Source organism: Pelophylax lessonae (assembly GCF_965119305.1).
Source record: "Pelophylax lessonae genome assembly, chromosome: 7".
NCBI lineage: Eukaryota > Metazoa > Chordata > Amphibia > Anura > Ranidae > Pelophylax > Pelophylax lessonae.
In genome coordinates this window covers 28371327-28385778 of record NC_138774.1, presented here as the reverse complement: position 1 = coordinate 28385778, position 14452 = coordinate 28371327, and positions in this window count along the sequence as shown.

Genomic DNA, 14452 nt, shown 5'->3' with positions numbered 1-14452 from the left:
TGTCAGTTCCACCTAAGCAGCTACCCTTATGTGCATGCTCCCAGAGGGACTATGAAGGTTTGGGTGGAGGAAATATGGGGCATATAGTTCTGACACAAGAGGTCACCTGAGAATAGTGCAAATCCCCTGATTACACTTACTAGTGAATGAGGCTGCCCACAAAATCACTAGTCAATTGTCAGGATGGCCGAGCGGTCTAAGGCGCCAGACTCAAGAAGTGTGTTCTCTTCCCAACAGTTGGGTATTCTGGTCTCCAAATGGAGGCGTGGGTTCAAATCCCACTTCTGACAGTACCCTTTTCTTAAGTTGCATTATAATGTATTTATCACATCAACTCTTCAAAGAATTCATCTTGTATATACAGCACCATACATCATGCACTTCTATTGTTGAGGTCAAATTTGTCTTTGCAGCCTCTGCATAGCATGTATGTAGTACTGACCCATTAGGAGTTGCTTGAAATTGCATGTTCTTCTGTGCCGCCTTGACCCTGTGAACTGTTCAGTCCTCCTGACACTCTAGGTTCAGACATGTTGTGTATACCTTTAAATGACACAATGCAGATCTCTTTTAACTCTTTAGAGTTACTTTACTCAAAAGAAAGGCTTAAAAGAGGTATTAATCAACGAGGCTCTAGATAAACCGCCAGGACTTAGTTGAAATAATACTAGTGTAATGGAATCCGATGACCCACACTGTACTTGTGGTAAGTAAGTATATGGCTTCCTCGCAGTAATGAACATAGATATCAAATCCCATCCGCCGTCATACAAAGCTAGCCTGACACTTTGTATACTGGAAACAACTCACTCCATTATTGAACAAGGAACAGACTTTAATACACTTGAGAAGAAAGTCAGTCACTACATGATTATTTACCCAAAATATCACACCATGGTTAGATAACGAGGTACAGCTGACTCATGGCTAATCTCCATTAACATGTTAATTAACTCAGTACACTTAAGCCAGCCTGGAAGACCAGACTGCCGGCACCAAGGCTAAAACAAGATACAATACACATATCATAGTGTAAATACTGAGAACCCACCGTAAACAATAGGTGAGAAAATCAGCATAATTTACAATGCGTGGAAGACAGGTGTTTGAGCTGATGACATGCATCTGTTACAAGTCTGACCAACTGAAGCAGTCCAAACCATCAATTTATCTGTCACATTGTTTTTTTTTTTTTTCAGTCTCAGTGATGGTGCGTACCATCACAACTAGGAAAACAGTTAAGTAACCATTTGCAGTAACAATCAAATAACACCAGTATACACAGTATCAGAAAGTAGTGAATGGATCACTCAGAAAAACTATGAATTGCTTTTAGGAATACTCCTACTAAAGGGGGACCCCAGACCAGCCTATAGTACCTATATCCTAATGGGAGATGAGGTAATCTAGATACAAGCAGCGTGTCCCCTTTAAAAGCAATAAAATAGCAATGTTTAAAGTGCAAGACCTTGCTATTATCTTCACCGGCAGTTGGAGTCCAAAGAACAAAGATTTCCCAAATGTAGCACAGTGTGAGACAAGCAGTGCAAGATAGCTGGATCTGACTAATAATGATCCGCTATTTGATCCAGATGTAGTGTGTTTGTATATCCCGTGTTTAAAGGGATGTAGTAGTAGCTGATAACTTGATTTTGAGTAGGTGCTCTCCCACCGATCCTGTTGACTGTTTTATAACTCCTTGAAGACCAAGCAATAAAGTATACAAGTCATCAGATACATTTAGATCATTTTGATAACAACCCATTAATAGATTACGGACCCACCAAGAAGTGTCAAAGGGTAGGGCAGGGTCATCCTCCAGCAAAGGTTTGGTAGAAGAAGCTGGCACTTGACTAGAACGTTGAGCTGTAGAGATGAGTTCATCAAACTTTCTCCAAGGGTGTCGTATGTTAGTCTCTTAGGTGGACGGATTAGCCGTCTAAGCCTTGAATACATGTCTCCTACAGCTTCAGACTCACGATCGGTATTATTAAGTGATAAGCACTGAACAAATTGCCTAATAGTGCTACGTAAAAACTGTGTTTTTCAAAATAGAAACAACATGTTAAAATCTTGATGGATTTTCACAATATCTCATATTGTTGTGTCCATTTGTTCAGATGGCAGTGGTAGGGTTGACCGTGTGGCCTAATGGATAAGGCGTCTGACTTCGGATCAGAAGATTGAGGGTTCGAGTCCCTTCATGGTCGATTTTGCACTTCTGCTAGTTATTTGCAATGAACCCACGACTTCTAGATAAAGGAATCATGATTGACTATTAGATATTGTATATGTTGTACAATAAGAAATGCTAATATGTTGTAAAAAAGGATTGAGTCAAACATTCGGAAGTTCACTGAACGTACAAATTTGTCGGGCACTTGCCCCGCCGAACATCCTGCAAGGCACCGGGCACTGCACAAGGCATTCTGCACCCTTATTGGGCAGAGCTTTGCCAAACTAGGGTGCAGTGTAAGCTGGTAGTTAAGCAGTGGCGTTCTTATCAACTGATGGGTCAACAGTTTCGATGGGTTTCCCCGCGTATAGCTGAATTTAAAAAAAATATGCCATTTAAAAAAAAAAAACAAAGGCCTGGGGTTGTCCCCAATTCTATATCAGACCCTTCGGGTCTGGTATGGATTTTATGAGGGTCCCCCCAAAAGCCATATCAGAACCTTATGCGAGCATTCAGCCCAGCAGGTCTGGAAAGGGGTGGGGGGTGAACAAGCGAGACCGCCCTACTAGGCCACATGCCCTCAACATGGGGGGGTGGTTTGGGGCAGGGGGGCTGTTCTTCCATACCCCACAGCACCTTGTCCCCATGTTGATGGGGAAATGGGTTTCTTCCCTAAAACCCTGAGCTGTGGTTGTCGGGGTCTGCGGGCAAGGGCTAATCGGAATCTGGAAACCCCTTTTATCAAGGGCACTCCCAGATCCCAGCACCTTGTTAAGAGTTGTTCACTTCCCAACAGTTGGGTGTTCTGGTCTCTGGATGGAGGCGTAGGTTCAAATCCCACTTCTGACAGTACACTTTTCTTAAATTGCATTATAATGTATTTATCACATCAACTCTTCAAAGAATGAATCTTGTATATCTAGCACCATACCTCCTATACTTCTATTGTTCAGATTCCATTTGTCTTTGTAGCCTATGTTTGCATGACATGTATGTCCCTGTCAGTTCCACCTAAGCAGCCACCCTTATGTGCATGCTCCCAGAGGGACTATGAAGGTTTGGGTGGAGGAAATATGGGGCATATAGTTCTGACACAAGAGGTCACCTGAGAATAGTGCAAATCCCCTGATTACACTTACTAGTGAATGAGGCTGCCCATATATCACTAGTCAATTGTCAGGATGGCCGAGCGGTCTAAGGCGCCAGACTTAAGAAGTGTGTTCTCTTCCCAACAGTTGGGTATTCTGGTCTCCAAATGGAGGCGTGGGTTCAAATCCCACTTCTGACAGTATCCTTTTCCTAAGTTGCATTATAATGTATTTATCACATCAACTCTTCAAAGAATTCATCTTGTATATACAGCACCATACATCATGCACTTCTATTGTTGAGGTCAAATTTGTCTTTTCAGCCTCTGCATAGCATGTATGTAGTACTGACCCATTAGGAGTTGCTTGAAATTGCATGTTCTTCTGTGCCGCCTTGACCCTGTGAACTGTTCAGTCCTCCTGACACTCTAGGTTCAGACATTTTGTGTATACCTTTAAATGACACAATGCAGATCTCTTTTAACTCTTTAGAGTTACTTTACTCAAAAGAAAGGCTTAAAAGAGGTATTAATTAACGAGGCCCTAGATAAACCGCCAGGACTTAGTTGAAATAATACTAGTGTAATGGAATCCGATGACCCACACTGTACTTGTGGTAAGTAAGTATATGGCTTCCTCGCAGTAATGAACATAGATATCAAATCCCATCCGCCGTCATACAAAGCTAGCCTGACACTTTGTTTGTATACTGGAAACAACTCACTCCATTATTGAACAAGGAACAGACTTTAATACACTTGAGAAGAAAGTCAGTCACTACATGATTATTTACCCAAAATATCACACCATGGTTAGATAACGAGGTACAGCTGACTCATGGCTAATCTCCATTAACATGTTAATTAACTCAGTACACTTAAGCCAGCCTGGAAGACCAGACTGCCGGCACCAAGGCTAAAACAAGATACAATACACATATCATAGTGTAAATACTGAGAACCCACCGTAAACAATAGGTGAGAAAATCAGCATAATTTACAATGCGTGGAAGACAGGTGTTTGAGCTGATGACATGCATCTGTTACAAGTCTGACCAACTGAAGCAGTCCAAACCATCAATTTATCTGTCACATTGTTTTTTTTTTTTTCAGTCTCAGTGATGGTGCGTACCATCACAACTAGGAAAACAGTTAAGTAACCATTTGCAGTAACAATCAAATAACACCAGTATACACAGTATCAGAAAGTAGTGAATGGATCACTCAGAAAAACTATGAATTGCTTTTAGGAATACTCCTACTAAAGGGGGACCCCAGACCAGCCTATAGTACCTATATCCTAATGGGAGATGAGGTAATCTAGATACAAGCAGCGTGTCCCCTTTAAAAGCAATAAAATAGCAATGTTTAAAGTGCAAGACCTTGCTATTATCTTCACCGGCAGTTGGAGTCCAAAGAACAAAGATTTCCCAAATGTAGCACAGTGTGAGACAAGCAGTGCAAGATAGCTGGATCTGACTAATAATGATCCGCTATTTGATCCAGATGTAGTGTGTTTGTATATCCCGTGTTTAAAGGGATGTAGTAGTAGCTGATAACTTGATTTTGAGTAGGTGCTCTCCCACCGATCCTGTTGACTGTTTTATAACTCCTTGAAGACCAAGCAATAAAGTATACAAGTCATCAGATACATTTAGATCATTTTGATAACAACCCATTAATAGATTACGGACCCACCAAGAAGTGTCAAAGGGTAGGGCAGGGTCATCCTCCAGCAAAGGTTCGGTAGAAGAAGCTGGCACTTGACTAGAACGTTGAGCTGTAGAGATGAGTTCATCAAACTTTCTCCAAGGGTGTCGTATGTTAGTCTCTTAGGTGGACGGATTAGCCGTCTAAGCCTTGAATACATGTCTCCTACAGCTTCAGACTCACGATCGGTATTATTAAGTGATAAGCACTGAACAAATTGCCTAATAGTGCTACGTAAAAACTGTGTTTTTCAAAATAGAAACAACATGTTAAAATCTTGATGGATTTTCACAATATCTCATATTGTTGTGTCCATTTGTTCAGATGGCAGTGGTAGGGTTGACCGTGTGGCCTAATGGATAAGGCGTCTGACTTCGGATCAGAAGATTGAGGGTTCGAGTCCCTTCATGGTCGATTTTGCACTTCTGCTAGTTATTTGCAATGAACCCACGACTTCTAGATAAAGGAATCATGATTGACTATTAGATATTGTATATGTTGTACAATAAGAAATGCTAATATGTTGTAAAAAAGGATTGAGTCAAACATTCGGAAGTTCACTGAACGTACAAATTTGTCGGGCGCTTGCCCCGCCGAACATCCTGCAAGGCACCGGGCACTGCACAAGGCATTCTGCACCATTATTGGGCAGAGCTTTGCCAAACTAGGGTGCAGTGTAAGCTGGTAGTTAAGCAGTGGCGTTCTTATCAACTGATGGGTCAACAGTTTCGATGGGTTTCCCCGCTAATAGCTGAATTTAAAAAAAATATGCCATTTAAAAAAAAAAAAAACAAAGGCCTGGGGTTGTCCCCAATTCTATATAAGACCCTTCGGGTCTGGTATGGATTTTATGAGGGTCCCCCCAAAAGCCATATCAGAACCTTATGCGAGCATTCAGCCCAGCAGGTCTGGAAAGGGGTGGGGGGTGAACAAGCGAGACCGCCCTACTAGGCCACATGCCCTCAACATGGGGGGGTGGTTTGGGGCAGGGGGGCTGTTCTTCCATACCCCACAGCACCTTGTCCCCATGTTGATGGGGAAATGGGTTTCTTCCCTAAAACCCTGAGCTGTGGTTGTCGGGGTCTGCGGGCAAGGGCTAATCGGAATCTGGAAACCCCTTTTATCAAGGGCACTCCCAGATCCCAGCACCTTGTTAAGAGTTGTTCACTTCCCAACAGTTGGGTGTTCTGGTCTCTGGATGGAGGCGTAGGTTCAAATCCCACTTCTGACAGTACACTTTTCTTAAATTGCATTATAATGTATTTATCACATCAACTCTTCAAAGAATGAATCTTGTATATCTAGCACCATACCTCCTATACTTCTATTGTTCAGATTCCATTTGTCTTTGTAGCCTATGTTTGCATGACATGTATGTCCCTGTCAGTTCCACCTAAGCAGCCACCCTTATGTGCATGCTCCCAGAGGGACTATGAAGGTTTGGGTGGAGGAAATATGGGGCATATAGTTCTGACACAAGAGGTCACCTGAGAATAGTGCAAATCCCCTGATTACACTTACTAGTGAATGAGGCTGCCCATATATCACTAGTCAATTGTCAGGATGGCCGAGCGGTCTAAGGCGCCAGACTCAAGAAGTGTGTTCTCTTCCCAACAGTTGGGTATTCTGGTCTCCAAATGGAGGCGTGGGTTCAAATCCCACTTCTGACAGTACCCTTTTCTTAAGTTGCATTATAATGTATTTATCACATCAACTCTTCAAAGAATTCATCTTGTATATACAGCACCATACATCATGCACTTCTATTGTTGAGGTCAAATTTGTCTTTTCAGCCTCTGCATAGCATGTATGTAGTACTGACCCATTAGGAGTTGCTTGAAATTGCATGTTCTTCTGTGCCGCCTTGACCCTGTGAACTGTTCAGTCCTCCTGACACTCTAGGTTCAGACATTTTGTGTATACCTTTAAATGACACAATGCAGATCTCTTTTAACTCTTTAGAGTTACTTTACTCAAAAGAAAGGCTTAAAAGAGGTATTAATCAACGAGGCCCTAGATAAACCGCCAGGACTTAGTTGAAATAATACTAGTGTAATGGAATCCGATGACCCACACTGTACTTGTGGTAAGTAAGTATATGGCTTCCTCGCAGTAATGAACATAGATATCAAATCCCATCCGCCGTCATACAAAGCTAGCCTGACACTTTGTTTGTATACTGGAAACAACTCACTCCATTATTGAACAAGGAACAGACTTTAATACACTTGAGAAGAAAGTCAGTCACTACATGATTATTTACCCAAAATATCACACCATGGTTAGATAACGAGGTACAGCTGACTCATGGCTAATCTCCATTAACATGTTAATTAACTCAGTACACTTAAGCCAGCCTGGAAGACCAGACTGCCGGCACCAAGGCTAAAATAAGATACAATACACATATCATAGTGTAAATACTGAGAACCCACCGTAAACAATAGGTGAGAAAATCAGCATAATTTACAATGCGTGGAAGACAGGTGTTTGAGCTGATGACATGCATCTGTTACAAGTCTGACCAACTGAAGCAGTCCAAACCATCAATTTATCTGTCACATTGTTTTTTTTTTTTTTTTCAGTCTCAGTGATGGTGCGTACCATCACAACTAGGAAAACAGTTAAGTAACCATTTGCAGTAACAATCAAATAACACCAGTATACACAGTATCAGAAAGTAGTGAATGGATCACTCAGAAAAACTATGAATTGCTTTTAGGAATACTCCTACTAAAGGGGGACCCCAGACCAGCCTATAGTACCTATATCCTAATGGGAGATGAGGTAATCTAGATACAAGCAGCGTGTCCCCTTTAAAAGCAATAAAATAGCAATGTTTAAAGTGCAAGACCTTGCTATTATCTTCACCGGCAGTTGGAGTCCAAAGAACAAAGATTTCCCAAATGTAGCACAGTGTGAGACAAGCAGTGCAAGATAGCTGGATCTGACTAATAATGATCCGCTATTTGATCCAGATGTAGTGTGTTTGTATATCCCGTGTTTAAAGGGATGTAGTAGTAGCTGATAACTTGATTTTGAGTAGGTGCTCTCCCACCGATCCTGTTGACTGTTTTATAACTCCTTGAAGACCAAGCAATAAAGTATACAAGTCATCAGATACATTTAGATCATTTTGATAACAACCCATTAATAGATTACGGACCCACCAAGAAGTGTCAAAGGGTAGGGCAGGGTCATCCTCCAGCAAAGGTTCGGTAGAAGAAGCTGGCACTTGACTAGAACGTTGAGCTGTAGAGATGAGTTCATCAAACTTTCTCCAAGGGTGTCGTATGTTAGTCTCTTAGGTGGACGGATTAGCCGTCTAAGCCTTGAATACATGTCTCCTACAGCTTCAGACTCACGATCGGTATTATTATGTGATAAGCACTGAACAAATTGCCTAATAGTGCTACGTAAAAACTGTGTTTTTCAAAATAGAAACAACATGTTAAAATCTTGATGGATTTTCACAATATCTCATATTGTTGTGTCCATTTGTTCAGATGGCAGTGGTAGGGTTGACCGTGTGGCCTAATGGATAAGGCGTCTGACTTCGGATCAGAAGATTGAGGGTTCGAGTCCCTTCATGGTCGATATTGCACTTATGCTAGTTATTTGCAATGAACCCACGACTTCTAGATAAAGGAATCATGATTGACTATTAGATATTGTATATGATGTACAATAAGAAATGCTAATATGTTGTAAAAAAGGATTGAGTCAAACATTCGGAAGTTCACTGAACGTACAAATTTGTCGGGCGCTTGCCCCGCCGAACATCCTGCAAGGCACCGGGCACTGCACAAGGCATTCTGCACCCTTATTGGGCAGAGCTTTGCCAAACTAGGGTGCAGTGTAAGCTGGTAGTTAAGCAGTGGCGTTCTTATCAACTGATGGGTCAACAGTTTCGATGGGTTTCCCCGCTTATAGCTGAATTTAAAAAAAATATGCCATTTAAAAAAAAAAAACAAAGGCCTGTGGTTGTCCCCAATTCTATATCAGACCCTTCGGGTCTGGTATGGATTTTATGAGGGTCCCCCCAAAAACCATATCAGACCCTTATGCGAGCATTCAGCCCGGCAGGTCTGGAAAGGGGTGGGGGGTGAACAAGCGAGACCGCCCTACTAGGCCACATGCCCTCAACATGGGGGGGTGGTTTGGGGCAGGGGGGCTGTTCTTCCATACCCCACAGCACCTTGTCCCCATGTTGATGGGAAAATGGGTTTCTTCCCTAAAACCCTGAGCTGTGGTTGTCGGGGTCTGCGGGCAAGGGCTAATCGGAATCTGGAAACCCCTTTTATCAAGGGCACTCCCAGATCCCAGCACCTTGTTAAGAGTTGTTCACTTCCCAACAGTTGGGTGTTCTGGTCTCTGGTTGGAGGCGTAGGTTCAAATCCCACTTCTGACAGTACACTTTTCTTAAATTGCATTATAATGTATTTATCACATCAACTCTTCAAAGAATGAATCTTGTATATCTAGCACAATACCTCCTATACTTCTATTGTTCAGATTCCATTTGTCTTTGTAGCCTATGTTTGCATGACATGTATGTCCCTGTCAGTTCCACCTAAGCAGCCACCCTTATGTGCATGCTCCCAGAGGGACTATGAAGGTTTGGGTGGAGGAAATATGGGGCATATAGTTCTGACACAAGAGGTCACCTGAGAATAGTGCAAATCCCCTGATTACACTTACTAGTGAATGAGGCTGCCCATAAATCACTAGTCGATTGTCAGGATGGCCGAGCGGTCTAAGGCGCCAGACTCAAGAAGTGTGTTCTCTTCCCAACTGTTGGGTATTCTGGTCTCCAAATGGAGGCGTGGGTTCAAATCCCACTTCTGACAGTACCCTTTTCTTAAGTTGCATTATAATGTATTTATCACATCAACTCTTCAAAGAATTCATCTTGTATATACAGCACCATACATCATGCACTTCTATTGTTGAGGTCAAATTTGTCTTTGCAGCCTCTGCATAGCATGTATGTAGTACTGACCCATTAGGAGTTGCTTGAAATTGCATGTTCTTCTGTGCCGCCTTGACCCTGTGAACTGTTCAGTCCTCCTGACACTCTAGGTTCAGACATGTTGTGTATACCTTTAAATGACACAATGCAGATCTCTTTTAACTCTTTAGAGTTACTTTACTCAAAAGAAAGGCTTAAAAGAGGTATTAATCAACGAGGCCCTAGATAAACCGCCAGGACTTAGTTGAAATAATACTAGTGTAATGGAATCCGATGACCCACACTGTACTTGTGGTAAGTAAGTATATGGCTTCCTCGCAGTAATGAACATAGATATCAAATCCCATCCGCCGTCATACAAAGCTAGCCTGACACTTTGTTTGTATACTGGAAACAACTCACTCCATTATTGAACAAGGAACAGACTTTAATACACTTGAGAAGAAAGTCAGTCACTACATGATTATTTACCCAAAATATCACACCATGGTTAGATAACGAGGTACAGCTGACTCATGGCTAATCTCCATTAACATGTTAATTAACTCAGTACACTTAAGCCAGCCTGGAAGACCAGACTGCCGGCACCAAGGCTAAAACAAGATACAATACACATATCATAGTGTAAATACTGAGAACCCACCGTAAACAATAGGTGAGAAAATCAGCATAATTTACAATGCGTGGAAGACAGGTGTTTGAGCTGATGACATGCATCTGTTACAAGTCTGACCAACTGAAGCAGTCCAAACCATCAATTTATCTGTCACATTGTTTTTTTTTTTTTTAGTCTCAGTGATGGTGCGTACCATCACAACTAGGAAAACAGTTAAGTAACCATTTGCAGTAACAATCAAATAACACCAGTATACACAGTATCAGAAAGTAGTGAATGGATCACTCAGAAAAACTATGAATTGCTTTTAGGAATACTCCTACTAAAGGGGGACCCCAGACCAGCCTATAGTACCTATATCCTAATGGGAGATGAGGTAATCTAGATACAAGCAGCGTGTCCCCTTTAAAAGCAATAAAATAGCAATGTTTAAAGTGCAAGACCTTGCTATTATCTTCACCGGCAGTTGGAGTCCAAAGAACAAAGATTTCCCAAATGTAGCACAGTGTGAGACAAGCAGTGCAAGATAGCTGGATCTGACTAATAATGATCCGCTATTTGATCCAGATGTAGTGTGTTTGTATATCCCGTGTTTAAAGGGATGTAGTAGTAGCTGATAACTTGATTTTGAGTAGGTGCTCTCCCACCGATCCTGTTGACTGTTTTATAACTCCTTGAAGACCAAGCAATAAAGTATACAAGTCATCAGATACATTTAGATCATTTTGATAACAACCCATTAATAGATTACGGACCCACCAAGAAGTGTCAAAGGGTAGGGCAGGGTCATCCTCCAGCAAAGGTTCGGTAGAAGAAGCTGGCACTTGACTAGAACGTTGAGCTGTAGAGATGAGTTCATCAAACTTTCTCCAAGGGTGTCGTATGTTAGTCTCTTAGGTGGACGGATTAGCCGTCTAAGCCTTGAATACATGTCTCCTACAGCTTCAGACTCACGATCGGTATTATTATGTGATAAGCACTGAACAAATTGCCTAATAGTGCTACGTAAAAACTGTGTTTTTCAAAATAGAAACAACATGTTAAAATCTTGATGGATTTTCACAATATCTCATATTGTTGTGTCCATTTGTTCAGATGGCAGTGGTAGGGTTGACTGTGTGGCCTAATGGATAAGGCGTCTGACTTCGGATCAGAAGATTGAGGGTTCGAGTCCCTTCATGGTCGATTTTGCACTTCTGCTAGTTATTTGCAATGAACCTACGACTTCTAGATAAAGGAATCATGATTGACTATTAGATATTGTATATGTTGTACAATAAGAAATGCTAATATGTTGTAAAAAAGGATTGAGTCAAACATTCGGAAGTTCACTGAACGTACAAATTTGTTGGGCGCTTGCCCCGCCGAACATCCTGCAAGGCACCGGGCACTGCACAAGGCATTCTGCACCCTTATTGGGCAGAGCTTTGCCAAACTAGGGTGCAGTGTAAGCTGGTAGTTAAGCAGTGGCGTTCTTATCAACTGATGGGTCAACAGTTTCGATGGGTTTCCCCGCTTATAGCTGAATTTAAAAAAAATATGCCATTGAAAAAAAAAAAACAAAGGCCTGGGGTTGTCCCCAATTCTATATCAGACCCTTCGGGTCTGGTATGGATTTTATGAGGGTCCCCCCAAAAACCATATCAGACCCTTATGCGAGCATTCAGCCAGGCAGGTCTGGAAAGGGGTGGGGGGTGAACAAGCGAGACCGCCCTACTAGGCCACATGCCCTCAACATGGGGGGGTGGTTTGGGGCAGGGGGGCTGTTCTTCCATACCCCACAGCACCTTGTCCCCATGTTGATGGGGAAATGGGTTTCTTCCCTAAAACCCTGAGCTGTGGTTGTCGGGGTCTGTGGGCAAGGGCTAATCGGAATCTGGAAACCCCTTTTATCAAGGGCACTCCCAGATCCCAGCACCTTGTTAAGAGTTGTTCACTTCCCAACAGTTGGGTGTTCTGGTCTCTGGATGGAGGCGTAGGTTCAAATCCCACTTCTGACAGTACACTTTTCTTAAATTGCATTATAATGTATTTATCACATCAACTCTTCAAAGAATGAATCTTGTATATCTTGCACCATACCTCCTATACTTCTATTGTTCAGATTCCATTTGTCTTTGTAGCCTATGTTTGCATGACATGTATGTCCCTGTCAGTTCCACCTAAGCAGCCACCCTTATGTGCATGCTCCCAGAGGGACTATGAAGGTTTGGGTGGAGGAAATATGGGGCATATAGTTCTGACACAAGAGGTCACCTGAGAATAGTGCAAATCCCCTGATTACACTTACTAGTGAATGAGGCTGCCCATATATCACTAGTCAATTGTCAGGATGGCCGAGCGGTCTAAGGCGCCAGACTCAAGAAGTGTGTTCTCTTCCCAACAGTTGGGTATTCTGGTCTCCAAATGGAGGCGTGGGTTCAAATCCCACTTCTGACAGTACCCTTTTCTTAAGTTGCATTATAATGTATTTATCACATCAACTCTTCAAAGAATTCATCTTGTATATACAGCACCATACATCATGCACTTCTATTGTTGAGGTCAAATTTGTCTTTGCAGCCTCTGCATAGCATGTATGTAGTACTGACCCATTAGGAGTTGCTTGAAATTGCATGTTCTTCTGTGCCGCCTTGACCCTGTGAACTGTTCAGTCCTCCTGACACTCTAGGTTCAGACATGTTGTGTATACCTTTAAATGACACAATGCAGATCTCTTTTAACTCTTTAGAGTTACTTTACTCAAAAGAAAGGCTTAAAAGAGGTATTAATCAACGAGGCCCTAGATAAACCGCCAGGACTTAGTTGAAATAATACTAGTGTAATGGAATCCGATGACCCACACTGTACTTGTGGTAAGTAAGTATATGGCTTCCTCGCAGTAATGAACATAGATATCAAATCCCATCCGCCGTCATACAAAGCTAGCCTGACACTTTGTTTGTATACTGGAAACAACTCACTCCATTATTGAACAAGGAACAGACTTTAATACACTTGAGAAGAAAGTCAGTCACTACATGATTATTTACCCAAAATATCACACCATGGTTAGATAACGAGGTACAGCTGACTCATGGCTAATCTCCATTAACATGTTAATTAACTCAGTACACTTAAGCCAGCCTGGAAGACCAGACTGCCGTCACCAAGGCTAAAACAAGATACAATACACATATCATAGTGTAAATACTGAGAACCCACCGTAAACAATAGGTGAGAAAATCAGCATAATTTACAATGCGTGGAAGACAGGTGTTTGAGCTGATGACATGCATCTGTTACAAGTCTGACCAACTGAAGCAGTCCAAACCATCAATTTATCTGTCACATTGGTTTTTTTTTTTTTCAGTCTCAGTGATGGTGCGTACCATCATAACTAGGAAAACAGTTAAGTAACCATTTGCAGTAACAATCAAATAACACCAGTATACACAGTATCAGAAAGTAGTGAATGGATCACTCAGAAAAACTATGAATTGCTTTTAGGAATACTCCTACTAAAGGGGGACCCCAGACCAGCCTATAGTACCTATATCCTAATGGGAGATGAGGTAATCTAGATACAAGCAGCGTGTCCCCTTTAAAAGCAATAAAATAGCAATGTTTAAAGTGCAAGACCTTGCTATTATCTTCACCGGCAGTTGGAGTCCAAAGAACAAAGATTTCCCAAATGTAGCACAGTGTGAGACAAGCAGTGCAAGATAGCTGGATCTGACTAATAATGATCCGCTATTTGATCCAGATGTAGTGTGTTTGTATATCCCGTGTTTAAAGGGATGTAGTAGTAGCTGATAACTTGATTTTGAGTAGGTGCTCTCCCACCAATCCTGTTGACTGTTTTATAACTCCTTGAAGACCAAGCAATAAAGTATACAAGTCATCAGATAC